Genomic DNA, 13,973 nt, shown 5'->3' with positions numbered 1-13,973 from the left:
GAATTCACTTGAAAATAGACGTTTCCAGACACCACTTCCCAAAATTATGATTTAGTTGTTTAACAATCTTTGGTTTAAACACTAAATAAGTAGCTGTGAACTTTTTCTTCTTCAAATATAAATATTTCTTCCCAATTATCTTATTAAAATATATCCTGAGAATCTTACTACCTGAAAATTTCTTACATATTACATTTTAAAATTATGTATCTTTCCAAATTCCCACCCTTATTTTCCATGTCAGTTCAAACCTCTGATAACAAATGCAATTCCTATGAATTCTCCTTGAAGAGGAAATCAGAGAAGTGGAGAAAAACTAGCCCCAAACTCCAACACCAGAAAGACAAAATGGGAATCTAATTTACAAAGGTCCCCAAGGATTATTCTACTCATATAACAATTTCTTAGAGGTAGAATACAGTGGGAAGAAACAGAATAAAAATAAAGGTAAATTAGTTCAGAGGCCAATTTGTTTGATGGCAGAAAACCAGCTAACTTCTCAAGGTATCAATTTTCTGATCAATAAAATAAAGAGGGTTGCAAAACGATTTTTTTATGCCCCTTTCAGGCTGAATAATCTGATTAAACCAGAATACGCAAGTTTAACTGCACTTAACTCTGAAACACAGAGAGTTTCAGAAATATAAATATGTCTATAAGACATTATTATAAGCCAACACAGCAGGAAAATGAACAAACAGCAGACAAACTCACTCAAAAATATTCACTTGCTCATCTAACCACAAAATACTCAAATGAGATGGTACATATTGAATGAACAAACATTTACATGGGTCTGTCAACCATGTGCCAGATATTATACCAGGCAAAAGAAATAAGTAACTATTTTAAGTAACTTTAGAGTATAATGTAGGAGATAGACACAAAAGTCTGCCTTTGGATAATTATTAAACACATACTCCCTGGTAGCTCAATGGTGAAGAATCTGCCTGCCAATGCAGGAGACACGGGTTCAATCCCTGGGTAGGGAAGATCCCCTGGAGAAGGAAATGGCAACCCACTCCAGTATTCTTGCCTAGAAAATTCCACGGACACAGGGGCCTGGCAGACAACACTGCAAGGGGGTCACAAAGAGTAGAACACAACTAAGCAAACACAAACACTTTATTCTCTCCTCCTTGGTGATTAGCACTTTTTCTTTCCATAAATGTGTTTGCTAAAATTTCAGTTTCAGGTAGACATCTGCTCAAAGTTTAAAACTGCCACATTACATCAAGACAGGAAGTCTGGCATGCTGCAGTCCATGGGGTCACAAAAGAATGGTAAACAACTTAGTGACTGAACAGTAACAACACAGCAAGACTGTTCTAAAAGGGCTGCTGGTAACTGCTTCCCCACAGAAGGTATACTGGACAACAAATGTACTTCAGTCAACAGGTATTATACATATTTCTGATGAAAATGCTCAGAGCACAGAATTACTATGAATTACTCTAATGAATTACAAGTTATTAACACATAGACAGTTATCACCAACCTAGATAGCATATTAAAAAGCAGAGACATTGCATTGCCAACAAAGGTCCATCTAGTCAAGGCTATGGTTTTTCCAGTGGTCATGTATGGATGTGAGAGTTGGACTGTGAAGAAAGCTGAGCGCCAAAGAATTGATGCTTTTCAACTGTGGTATTGGAGAAGACTCTTGAGAGTCCCTTGGACTGCAAGGAGATCCAACCAGTCCATCCAAAGGAGATCAGTCCTGGGTGTTCATTGGAAGGACTGATGCTGAAGCTGAAACTCCAATACTTTGGCCACCTCATGCGAAGAGTTGACTCATTGGAAAAGACCCTGATGCTGGGAAGGGATTGAGGGCAGGAGGAGAAGGGGACGACAGAGGATGAGATGGTTGGATGGCATCACCAACACGATGGACATGAGTCTGGGTAAACTCCAGGAGTTGGTGATGGACAGGAAGGCCTGGCGTGCTGTGATTCATGGGGTCGCAAAGAGTCAGACACGATTGAGCGACTGAACTGAACTGAACACATAGACCAACAGACCAACGTAAAAACTGGAAAAATTACTTTAAAAACATTTTTAATGTTTAAGTATTATTTTTCAGGTAGAAACTGATTTCTAATTCTGAATTTTATAATTAAGCCAACTTGTCCAAAAGAAAACTTATTCCTCTTAACCAGCAAAACACAAGCATGCATACTATCTTTTTGATCAAAAACAAAACAAGTCATGCTGTTCAAGTAAAATGATCTGCTCCTCTTTCAATGCCACTTTATATATAAACACTGACAGTAACTTTTTCTTGCAAAAGCCTTGCTTTTGTCAACTAGATATCTGTGGCATGAGGAGGAACCCTAATCAAGTCCCTATTAGAAGGAGGAAGGACTATAGAAAGTTTCCTAAGTACAAACATCCTGTCTCTCTTGATTGCCTAGGCCTAGCATATGCCTGGCATATAGAAAGACATAATTAAGTGAATGATGAATTAAAGAAAACTAAAACTATACAGCAGGGAATCACAAGGATAAGACATGAGAAATTAAAGAAAGAAAAAAAGTGAAGTTGCTTAGTCGTGTCTGACTCTTTGCCACCCCATGGACTGCAGCCCACCAGGCTCCTCCATCCATGGAATTTTCCAGGCAAGAGTACTGGAGTGGGTTGCCATTTCCTTATCCAGGGGATCTTCCCGACCCAGGGATTGAACCCAGGTCTCCCGCATTGCAGGCAGATGCTTTACCTTCTTAGCCAACAGGGAAGCCCCAATTCACTCTAATAACACTGTTTAGCTTACATTTAACTGGCATCTCTAAGGAGTATTTTCCTTATGCAAGAATATTATTATAACCACCATTAAAATAAAAGATATATGAACAGGAGCACAATCCAGACTGGAATCAAAAGCTGAATCAACTTTTAAGAACATTTTGATGATTTCAGTCTATGAAGCATGAAATGTGGTGATGGAGAAAACAGCTACTCAAGTCTAATTTTACTTAGGGAAAGAAAGAAAAGAGATTACTAGTTTGAACTGCACATGTGATGCCATTCGTATTAAACTTTTAGCTACCGCTAAAACGACGTTTCTTTTAAACCAAAGAAGAGCAAAATACATGAGCACACTGCAATCTGTCAACAAGTTAGTGTATGATAAGAAGCCTATTTAAAATAAAAAAACTGCCCACGTACCCACGACATCGCAGCATGCTCGCACATACAACACACTTTCTTCAAAATAACATTCTAGATTCCTCGATTGCTAAATTCACCCACAATTCACCATGGTCCACTCCCTATCCAGTTTATTTACTGTTCAGTGTGAAAGTAAAAAATACTGGGAAGTTGACTTCTCTCCAAAGTCCACGTGAAGAAAATGAAAAAGTTATTACATTTTTGTAAAGAAAAAATGAAAACAAACTACTCACGCACAGGGGGCAAAAGCACGCATCTGGTCATCACCTTGTGGCCTAACACCTTGGCAACATGTGGCCGTGTTCATGTTTTGATCCCCACCCCCACCCTACACATTTCAGGAGCAGGACGAGACTATCAGAGACCACGGAAAAGTCTCAGGCCCAGAGAGGAATGACAGGTCCGGCCTCGCCTCCGGGGCCCAAAGACCACCGCACCTGGGGCGCCCCGGCCCCGCCTCCCGCCGGGTCCCCTTCTCCTCCCACTCCCCCTCCTCACCTCTCGGCCCCGCTTCAAGCGCTTCCCATCACTCCGCCAGCTCCTGTCTCCCTCCCTTTCGGTTTGATCTTTACTTCCCACGCCGGGTGGGGGGCGGAGGGCAGGGCAGAAAAGGACAGAAGACAACTTCTCCGCCGCGCCCTCGTCCGCACTCCACGCCGGCCTAGCCGGATCCCTCCCAGTCAGGGGGCAGGGTCCACTAAGACGGCTCGGCCGCGGGACAGACCCACAGACCCGGCGGGCAGGGAGGGGGCGGAGCAGGCGCGGGCCTACACGTCACCCGCCCGCAGCGGCGCCAACGTCGCACGTCGGCTCCTTCAGCCCCACCCCGCGCGCGCGCGCGCGCGCCGCTGTCCCGCCTCCTGCCCGCGGAGCTCCGATCGGGACCCGGCCAGCAGCGAGGGCGGGCTCTGAGGCGGGCGCGCGTGCGCGCGACCCTGGGATTCCGGGTGTGGAGGTGCCGTCACCACGCTGCTCCTGCCACCTCCTAATTGCCTGAGCGTCTTACTCTGCAGTTGGATCGGCCTCATCTTCTCACCCATTTGTAAGGCGAAGACCCGGAGGCTCAGTTCAGTCGCTCAGTCGCGTCCGACGAAGATCTGGAGGAAGTAATGTTTATTACAAATAAAGGAGAGGGGAGCCCTGAGTATGAGCGAAGAACCAAGGTAATTGCTACTGTCATCAACAGCCAGAAATCCTGGCCGCTGGTCACTTTATGCATGATTCCTTGCTCTCAAGTTCCGCCTTCCTTAAGCTTTCTGATTCTCAGTTTAGTTTTCTCAAAGTTATGTCTTCTAGTTGGTCCTTTTGTCTGACGAACCCCACCAAAACAAAATGCGTGGAGATTACCTGGCTCAGTTGAAAATCAGGAAGAGGTTAAGAAAAACTAACCTCAAGTATGTGTGTACAATTCAGTTCAGTTCAGTCACTCAGTCGTGTCCGACTCTTTACGACCCCATGAACCGCAGCACGCCAGGCCTGCCTGTCCATCACCAACTGCCGGAGTCCACCCAAACCCATGTCCATCAAGTCGGTGATGCCATCCAACCATCTCATCCTCTGTCGTCCCCTTCTCCTCCTGCCCTCAATCTTTCCCAGCATCGGGGTCTTTTCAAATGAGTCAGCTCTTCGCACGTGTGTACAGTTCTAGACCAAAAGCCGAGCATGCAAAGGTGGTATGAGTTAATAACGTGTTCTGGCTCCTTCTTTCTCTTCCATACATAACACTTGTAAGGAATATGCCTTGATGGCTCATAGAACCGTGTTTTATAGAGGCTGACAGTAGTGATCCAATTATACATTTCACTGGCCCAGCTATTAATTCTGGGGTTCTGCCGTTCAGTTCTAGATCAAACACTTCAAGAAGACCTCAGAGATGCTGGAACTATTTCAAAGAAGAGGAAAATGATGACGAGTTCTCAAAAGCATGACAAATGAACTTGGGAAGATTCTCATAGAAGAACAAAAGCTACTGGGACTGTCTCCAAATATGTAAAAACTCTTCATGTGACATAGATTTGTTTCATGTGGTATCAAGAGATGCATAGTTGAGAGAAACAGATTTCAGATCCTGAGAAGAAGATCCCCTTCTAGCACTCACCAGAGAAGGTGTCTGCTTTAGGTTACATAGTTGCCTTGACCACTGGATTTGACTTTTAAGTAGATTGTGAAGGTTTACTTAATAGGACCTAGGTGCAGGAGAGCCAGGCATCAAGAGAAGAATCAGTTAATGGTTTTGTTAAAGGTGTTTACAACCTGGAAAGTCAATTAGTTCGTGGTTCCAGCCTTAGAATTTACAAGTTAGCTGTGAGACAAATGCATCAAAAGGTAAAAAATGCAAGGAAGGCCAGATGATAAAGAGAGGTGGTAGCAATAAGTTTTAGGAGTTCACATGACAGATTGTTCTCATCACAGTTTCAGAGACTTAAGGGATAAGAAGGAAATTGAAAATGGACTGTATTTAGAATTGCCCTGTCCAGTAGGGTAGCCACTAGCCAAATATAAATTCTTATACTTGTAATGTGCTTTCCTGGTAGCTCAGGTGTAAAAGAATCTGCTTGTAATGCAGAAGACCCCAGTTCGATTCCTGGGTCAGGAAGATGCCCTGAAGAAGGGATAGGCTACCCACTCCAGTATTCTTGGGCTTCCCGAATGGCCCAGTTGGTAAAGACTCCACTTGCAATGTGGGAGACCTGGGTTTGATCCCTGGGTTGGGAAGATCCCCTGGAGAAAGGAACGGCTTCCCACTCCAGCATTCTGGCCTGGAGAATTCCATGGACTGCATGGGGTAGCAAAAAGTGGGACCGGACTGAGCGACTTTCACTTTCATACTTGTAGCTAGTCCAATTTCAGAAATGCAGTAAGTGTGAAATACACACCAGATTTTAAAGACTTAGTACAAAGAAAAAATGTAAAATAGCTTAATTCTTTCATTAATGATGTGTTGAAATAATATTTGGTATGTAATTGAGTTAAATTTCACTTGTTTAGTTTTACTTTTTAATCGGCTTACTAGAAAAATTTTAAATTACATGAGTCACTTGCATCTTTTACTTGCATCTTATTCTATTAGATAGTCCTGATCTAGAAGGGAATATACTTCATTGAACTTTAAGAACTGTCTTTGTATTCTTAATAGTCCCTGGGGGAATTTTCTGAAACATTAACGGAAAGACAGTCTGATGACAAAGATTCCTGATGAAGAAAAGGAACACTGTCCATAAAATATGCCTTGAGCAAAGGTAAGGAAACAAGAATGCAGATGCATTCTTTGGTGAGTAAAATGTTTGTCCATGATAGAAGGTTCTTATTACAAATTAGTGACGAGTAAAGTCAGAACTAGCTAGAAAGCTGTCTATAAAGAGAGACTCAATTTTGAATTTAAGGGATTTAGTTCTATTGGCAATCAGGATTTGGCAGTTTCAAAATGGGATTGTAAGAATATCTTGGCAATATTGAGTGTATTAATGGGTGGTTGGGCAACAATTAAAACTTATTGTACTTAAAAATGTATTATACAAAAAAATGTTCAGTAGAGGGTTGATTTAAATAAATTATGGCACATCTATAAATAAAGTGGAATCTGTATTGTTTGATATGGAAACATATTAAGATGTACAGCAGAGTAAATAGTTTTCGAAACAATATATGTACACTATGAACCCATATGGGGTCTTCCCTGGTAGCTAGCAGTAGGTAATCCACCTGCCATTGCAGGAGACACAGGTTTGATCCCTGGGTCAGGGAAAATCCCCTGGAGAAGTAAATGGCAACCCAGTCCAGCATTCTTTCCCAGAGAATCCCATGGACAGAGGAGCCTGGCAGGCCCCAGTCCATGGGGTTGCAAAAGAGTCAGACACAACTTAGCGACTAAACAGCAACAATACAATGAACCTATATATGTAAAATTATATATGTGATGTATGTAATTAGGTCATTTGACCAAAATTACCCTAATTGTTCCAAAAGCATCTCAAAGGTAAAATCTCAGGGTGGGATGTTTCCAACATATTTTCAGTGGCTCAACAAAGTCATCCATGTTTTTGACCCTCCCCTATCTATGTTCCATCATATTAGCATGTTAGCCTTTCATTCTCAGCCTTGTCACCTCCTGGGTTGTCGGGATGGGTTAATAAGCTGCAGACTCATTTTCAGCCTGTCAATTTCTTAGTATCTCAATATGTAAGACCAGTAAGTCTGTTCAGCTCACCAGTGTCCCACAGCCTTACCTTATATGCCTTTTTTGGTTTTACCTATTCTCAATCCAGTGTCCAGCTGTCTTCCTTACTCCAGTTTGTAACATTGGATCTTAAAATTCCATCTGTGTTGGACCCCAGTGCAGCTGCCTACCTGGAGCTGACACCTAACTGCTGGGCAATACTGATTAATAAAAGACTCAATCCTAAAATAAGCCTCCCTAAACTTTTTAATGAGCTATGTTGGGAAGGAAAAATGGATCACTACCTTGGCAGACTATTGGTTGCCTACATAAACCCCATTTTTGTCCTCTTTCTTACTTAATAAAATGAGTTTGTTAGCGTTCCAAAGAACTAAAGAAATGGGAGCTCCTCCTGTTACCCTGGTAGTAATTCTGTTTCCCTTTGAATAAGACTGTTGTAGAGGGCTTCCCTGGTGGTTCAGTGGTTAACAGTCCCCCTGCCAGTGCAGGAGACATGGGTTCGATCTCTAATCTGGGAAGAGCCCACATCGCTCAGAGCAACTAAGCCTGTGAGCCACAACTATTCAGCCTATGCTCTAGAACCTGGGAACTGCAACTGCTGAGCTCAAGTGCCACTACTATTGAAGCCTGCGTGCCCTAGAACTCCTGCTCCTCAACAAAAAAAGCCACTGCAATGAGAAGCCCACCCTCTGCAACTAGAGAAAAGCGCCCACAGCATTGAAGACCAAACACAGCCAAAAATAAATTAATAAATATTTTTTTTTTAAATGTTGTAGAGGGGGTCCTGTGACCAAACTAGGGAGGATTCTGTAACATGTTTTACCCAAATAGCAAAAGTGCTTATAAAATATAGAGTTATTCTTGGGTTTCTGTTCAAGATGATTGACTTGGCATATAATCTGCCAGCTAGTCTCTCCTAGACATTCCTGAAATAAAAATGTAGAAGTAGAAAAACCAAAGAATAAAAATATGTGTTTGTATGTATGTGCTTAAGTTAGGAGTAGGTAGCAAAGGGGAGAAAAGTAAATGAAATGTCAACAGTTTTCTGGATCACAAAGCTAATAGTAGTGCTTTGACTAGTAATAACACCCAAAGCCATTGCCTAACAAAATATAGTGAAGAAGCTACAGAAGAGTTGGTTGGAGGCCTGGCAAAGGGCAGAAGTGAGAATAAGGGCTGAAAATGGACATAACCTAAATATGGTACAACTGAATCAACACCACACACATTTCCTTCTCTCGTCCATGCACACAGAGAGTAGACAAAGACACATCTACCAGCAGAGAAAAAGAAAAACCAAAAGACCCCAAAGTCTCCTTCAAATTAATTGTACAAATTGTAGAGAAGACATGAAGACTTCCATGTTAACTCAGAGCAAAGCCACTGTTATTCAGGCATTCAGGGCCACCGTCCAGAAAACCAGTTACTTGCTTTGCCGTCAGAAAGTGAAGCCTGATATCTGGCATCGCTGGCCCTTCCCTGTTCAACCTTGCTAATTATTCTGAATTTCCACACAAGAGAGAGAACTGGAAGAAGTTCTCCTTATTAAAAGCAAGGGAAAACCACAACGATGACCAGCTCTTTGTATATAGGAACCTACAATGAAGAATCAACAGGCAAATCAGGAAACTCACCACGGTGAAAGAGAAAGACACAGAAAAACAAATACAGTAACTTGACTCCTAAAGAAGCACTTAAAATTCAGGAAATTTAAAAAAGAACATTTTTTTTAAGCACTCCACTTTATGTACCCCAGTTTCAGAATATATCAGATCTGTGAGATATAAAGTACTCTGAGAAAAAGAGCAACCAAAGAATGGAATAGAGTTCTGAAACACTAAAAGCATGACTACTTAAATAAGAAAATTCATTGAAAGTATTGGAGATAAAAATCAAGGAAATCTAGAATATAAGATATAAAGACATAAATGGAAAATATGGGAAAAATTAAAGAGTTGTGTAGAGCCAATCCAACTAACTAACATTGAATCAGTAGAAGAGAAAGAGATTTTTTTTTTTTTAAGTGAGGAAAAAAAAATGAAGAATAAAAACTAGGAGGAACTTCCTTAGTAGTCCAGTGCTTAAGAATCCACCTTCTCATGCAGGGGATGTGGGTTTGATCCCTGCTCTGGGACCTAAGATCCCACATGCCATAGGACAACTAAGCCAGTGCGCTGCAACTCTGGCCTGACATGGTCAAAAATAAATAAGTAAATAGGATCTTTTTTTCAAAAGGGGGGAAAAAAAGAAAAACTAGGAATACTAATAATAAACCTGCAAAATTTCTAAACATAAAAGACATTTTACTAACAAAGGAATAAAAGTGAGACCTCTTCAGCAGCATTGGCTCTAAAAGACAAAATTTAAATGGTAGATATTTTTCAGTCTAGAGCTCTGTATGCATTCAAATTATTAATGAACTGTAAGAGCAAAAGTAATTTTCAAATCAGCAAGGATGCAGAACTACAGAACACTTTCCTCCCATGTGATCTTTTCGAAAGTTATCTCCTTTTGGACTCTGTGGGAGAAGGTGAGGGTGGGCTGTTCTGAGAGAATAGCATTGAAACAAGTATACTATCAAGGGTGAAACAGATCACCAGCCCAGGTTGGATGCATGAGACAAGTGCTCAGGGCTGGTGCACTGGGAAGACCCAGAGGGATGGGATGGGGAGGGAGGCGGGAGGAGGGATCGGGATGGGGAACACATGTAAATCCATGGCTGATTCATGTCAATGTATGGCAAAAACCACTACAATATTGTAAAGTAATTAGCCTCCAACTAATAAAAATAAATGAAAAAAAAAACCTAAAACTAAAAAAAAAACAAAACTAAAAAAAAAAGAAAGAAAGTTATCTCCTATATATTCCAGCAAAATAAAGGCAAAAACCAAGAGGAAACCACAGAATTCTGGAAAAAAGTGTATCAATCCTAGACAAAGGCAAAGAAAAAATTATGGAAGAGGGCTGTGCATCAAACCTAGAGAGAAAACAATGTAGATGGGATCAAGAAGAAGGGTTCAAGGAACAAGGTCTTAGTGGAGGAAATGCTGGGGTGGGGGAGGAGTGCTAGAGGGGAATTCAATAGAACAGATGATGCATGCATACCAAGTCACTTCAGTCATGTCCGACTCTTTGCAACCCGATGGTCTGTAGCCTGCCAGGCTCCTCTGTCCGTTGCATTCTCTAGGCAAGAATACTGGAGTGGGTTGCCATGCCCTCCTCCAGGGGGTCTTCCCAACCCAGAGACTGAACCCCCATCTCCTACATCTCCTACATTGGTAAGATAAGGGATTTGAAAATAAATGAAGGTGTAGTAAATGAAATGGTGCCATGATAAAATGTAGACAGGGGTAGTTCCTTAAAAGAAATTCAGAAAAATTATCAGGAAAAGGGTCGTTTCAGAATGTATCCATTATACCAGTATTGAGAGGGAGAAGAGAGCTAGCAAAGGAGAAGAATGGTCAAAAAGATAAGTGATAAGCAAAGACATGCAAAATTATTATTTTTTAAAGTCATCAACAAGGTTAATTCCTGCTCCAAAGTCAAGGAGAGTAGACACTGAGTAAATGTCCATGGAGATTTAGGTGACTGATAAATTGGAAGCACTTTTAGTAAGAAGATGGAATCATATAGCAAATATATGCAAGTAAATGAGAAGTGAGAAAATGAAAACTTTGATGATAATCATTTTTGCTTAAAAAGTCAACACAATACATGAAGAAATATTAGGGTCTGAGAAAGACTTTTGTCTGTGTGTGTTTTTAAGACAGAAGAGTAGAGGTAAGGATTGATGGGGGGAAAGAACCTCCAAGAAAGAGATAAGCAAAGAAGGAAATAATTAGGTGAAGGCAGACAAAGATGCCCTGAAGACCATGGGGGAGGTTATACTTCATCTTGGTAGGACATTTTTCTGTGAAATAGAATTCGAGGATCCTGAAATATATAGGAATATTTAAGATATTGAGACGCGTGGACTTTCAGGTGGCCCTAGTGGTAAAGAACCTGCTTGCCAATGCAGGAGACAAAAGAGACATGATTTCAATCCCTGGGTTGGGAAGATGCCCTGGAGGAGGACATGGCAACTCACTCCAGAATTCTTGCCTGGAGAATGCCATGGACAGAGGAGCCTGGCAGGCTACGGTCCATAGGGTCACAAAGAGTCGGACATGACTGAAGCAGCTTAGCACAGAGGCGCTTTGAGATATGTATAGCTATAGAAATTTCCAAGTTGAAGATACAAAATGAAAGTTAATTCATCTTTTGGCAGCCTTAAAATTATGAATTGCTCAGTGGCTGAATATATTTAGTTGTTTTATAATACATACATTAAATTTTCATAAAATATTACTAAATGCAGGTTAACACCATTTCAAGGATGTAGTCAAGGTTAGATATTAAAAAGCAACACTATTCAAAGTCAGCATAAAAATATATAATGAGAACTATTCACACAGTTCTTATTGGCTACTTTAATTTGCTGTCCAATTGGTTGCCCAAATGCCAAGAGACACCCATGATAAGTGTGAGAATATGTGTTAGTGAAAAATGATTAGGGGTATTTAACTCCAAAACTAATCATTTTTAATTAGTGTTTTGATAGCAGAAGCTAGGTCTGTTTGTTTTTTTTTTTTTTTATGCAAGCCAATGATTCAGCCAAAATTTGGGGCTGAAGCATATTTATTCCTTAAAGCACAGTGTGGGAAGGGAAGAATTATTCTGTGCCAACTGTTATCATTCTATGATTACTCCCATTGATAAGGTAGGAAATTGGTTAAGCTATATATAATGAGCTTCCCTGTGTCTCAGATGGTAAAAAAAACCCACCTGCAATGCAAGAGACCTGGGTTTGATCCCTGGATTGGGAAGATCCCCTGGAGGAGGGCATGACCACTCACTCCAGTACTCTTGCCTGGAGAGTCCCCATGGACAGAGGAGCCTGGTGGACTGCAGTGCATGGGGTCACAAAGAGTCAGACACAATTGAGCAACTGAACACAGCATAGCACAATGAGACCCAAGTGGTTCAGTGGTAGAGAATTCAACTGTCAATGCAGGAGACATGGGTTTGATCCCTGGGTTAGGAAGATCCCCTGGAGAAGAAAATAGCAACCAACCCCAGTATTCTTGTCTGGGAAATGCCATGGACAGAGGAGGCTGGTGGGCTACAGTTCATACGGTCACAGAGTTGGACGTGAATTAGGGACTAAACAACAATAACAACAATAAACAGTAGGTACCTCATGTACAGAATACATGAATGATCCTAGACTGTTGAGCTTTCTTTCTCAGTTTCATCCAGGGACGCAGGCACCTTCTCATCACTCTGCCCTTTCTAGGGTGTTTTCCTCATTTCATAGTGCAAGATGACTCCTATCCTTATTCCAAGTAGCAGTCCAAAGGAAGAGAAGGACCCCAGCGACGTCCCTTTGGGAACTGAAAGTATACTTGTCACTCACAATCACATGACCTACTTAGTTGCAAGAAAAGCTGTAAAATGTAGTTTTTATTTCAGACGACTCTGTCCTAAGTTGAATAATCAGGAGGTAAGAAATATTTGGAGACAAATGCTTCACCCAGGATGCTTTTCCTTCTTAAAGCAAATATACTGGTATTAAACAGATAAGAAGAACCTCTCTTCCCTTATCAGAACTGAGCCACAGAGAACAGAATAGAATGTCAGGAATAACTTTTATCTCTTTCTAGCACTTAAAAGGTGAGCTAGTGAAAAAATATAAAAATGAAATCCTGACTAGTAATTACTTTAAGGACCAGTTTTTCCTGAAGTTTAAACAATTCTTAAGCATGTTCAATATGGTCAAAGTGAAGTTTTCATTCATTCTACCCGCTAGTACTTCTACTTCTTGAAGTACAAGTTCATTCTAGGTCTGCTTTATTGACTATGCCAAAGCCTTTGGGTGGACCACAACAAACTGTGGAAAATTCTTAAAGAGATGGGAATACCAGACCACGGGACCTGCCTCTTGAGAAATCTGTATGCAGGTCAGGAAGCAACAGTTAGAACTGGATATGGAACAACAGACTGGTTCCAAATAGGGAAAGGATTATGTCAAGGCTGTAAATTGTCACCCTACTTATTTAACTTAAATGCAGAGTACATCATGAGAAATGCTGGGCTGGATGAAGCACAAGCTGGAATCAAGATTGCCAGGAGAAATATCAGTAACCTCAGAGATGCAAATGACACCACCCTTATGGCAGAAAGTGATGAAGAACTAAAGAGCCTCTTGATGAAAGTGAAAGAGGAGACTGAAAAAGTTGGCTTAAAGTTCAACATTCAGAAAACCAAGATCATAGCATCTTGTCCCATTACTTCATGGGAAATAGATGGGGAAACAGTGGCTGGCTTTATTTTTTCGGGCTCCAAAATCACTACAGATGGTGACTGCAGCCATGAAATAAAAGACGCTTACTCCTCAGAAGAAAAGCTATAATCAACCTAGACAGCATATTAAAGAGCAGATACATTACTTTGCCAAGAAGGTCCATCTGGTTGGAGCTATAGTTTTTCCAGTAGTCATGTTTGGATGTGACAGTTGGACTATAAAGAAAGCTGAGCACCAAAAAATTGATTCTTTTGAACTGTGGTGTTGGAGAAGACTTTTGAGAGT

At 41.1% G+C, this 13,973-nt stretch overlaps 1 protein-coding gene and 1 long non-coding RNA gene across 3 annotated transcripts in view; one reads left to right on the top strand and one right to left on the bottom strand.

Annotated features, from left to right (window-relative positions):
* Positions 1-3,968, bottom strand: part of ASCC3 (activating signal cointegrator 1 complex subunit 3) — a 320,082-nt gene extending 316,114 nt beyond the window's left edge. For both annotated transcript variants that reach the window (XM_070450058.1, XM_070450057.1), the window contains exon 1: positions 3,667-3,968. The gene's annotated coding sequence lies outside the window, so the exon portion shown is untranslated. The remainder of the gene's footprint in view (positions 1-3,666) is intronic.
* A 26-nt stretch (positions 3,969-3,994) lies between these two features.
* On the top strand, positions 3,995-6,741 carry LOC139029701 (uncharacterized). Its single transcript, XR_011481915.1, has 2 exons — positions 3,995-4,331; positions 5,009-6,741. It is a non-coding gene; the product is annotated as an uncharacterized lncRNA (long non-coding RNA).
* The last annotated feature ends 7,232 nt before the right edge of the window (positions 6,742-13,973 follow it).

Source organism: Odocoileus virginianus, chromosome 19, assembly GCF_023699985.2.
Source record: "Odocoileus virginianus isolate 20LAN1187 ecotype Illinois chromosome 19, Ovbor_1.2, whole genome shotgun sequence".
Lineage (NCBI taxonomy): Eukaryota > Metazoa > Chordata > Mammalia > Artiodactyla > Cervidae > Odocoileus > Odocoileus virginianus.
This window is presented reverse-complemented; position numbering and strand designations above follow the sequence as displayed.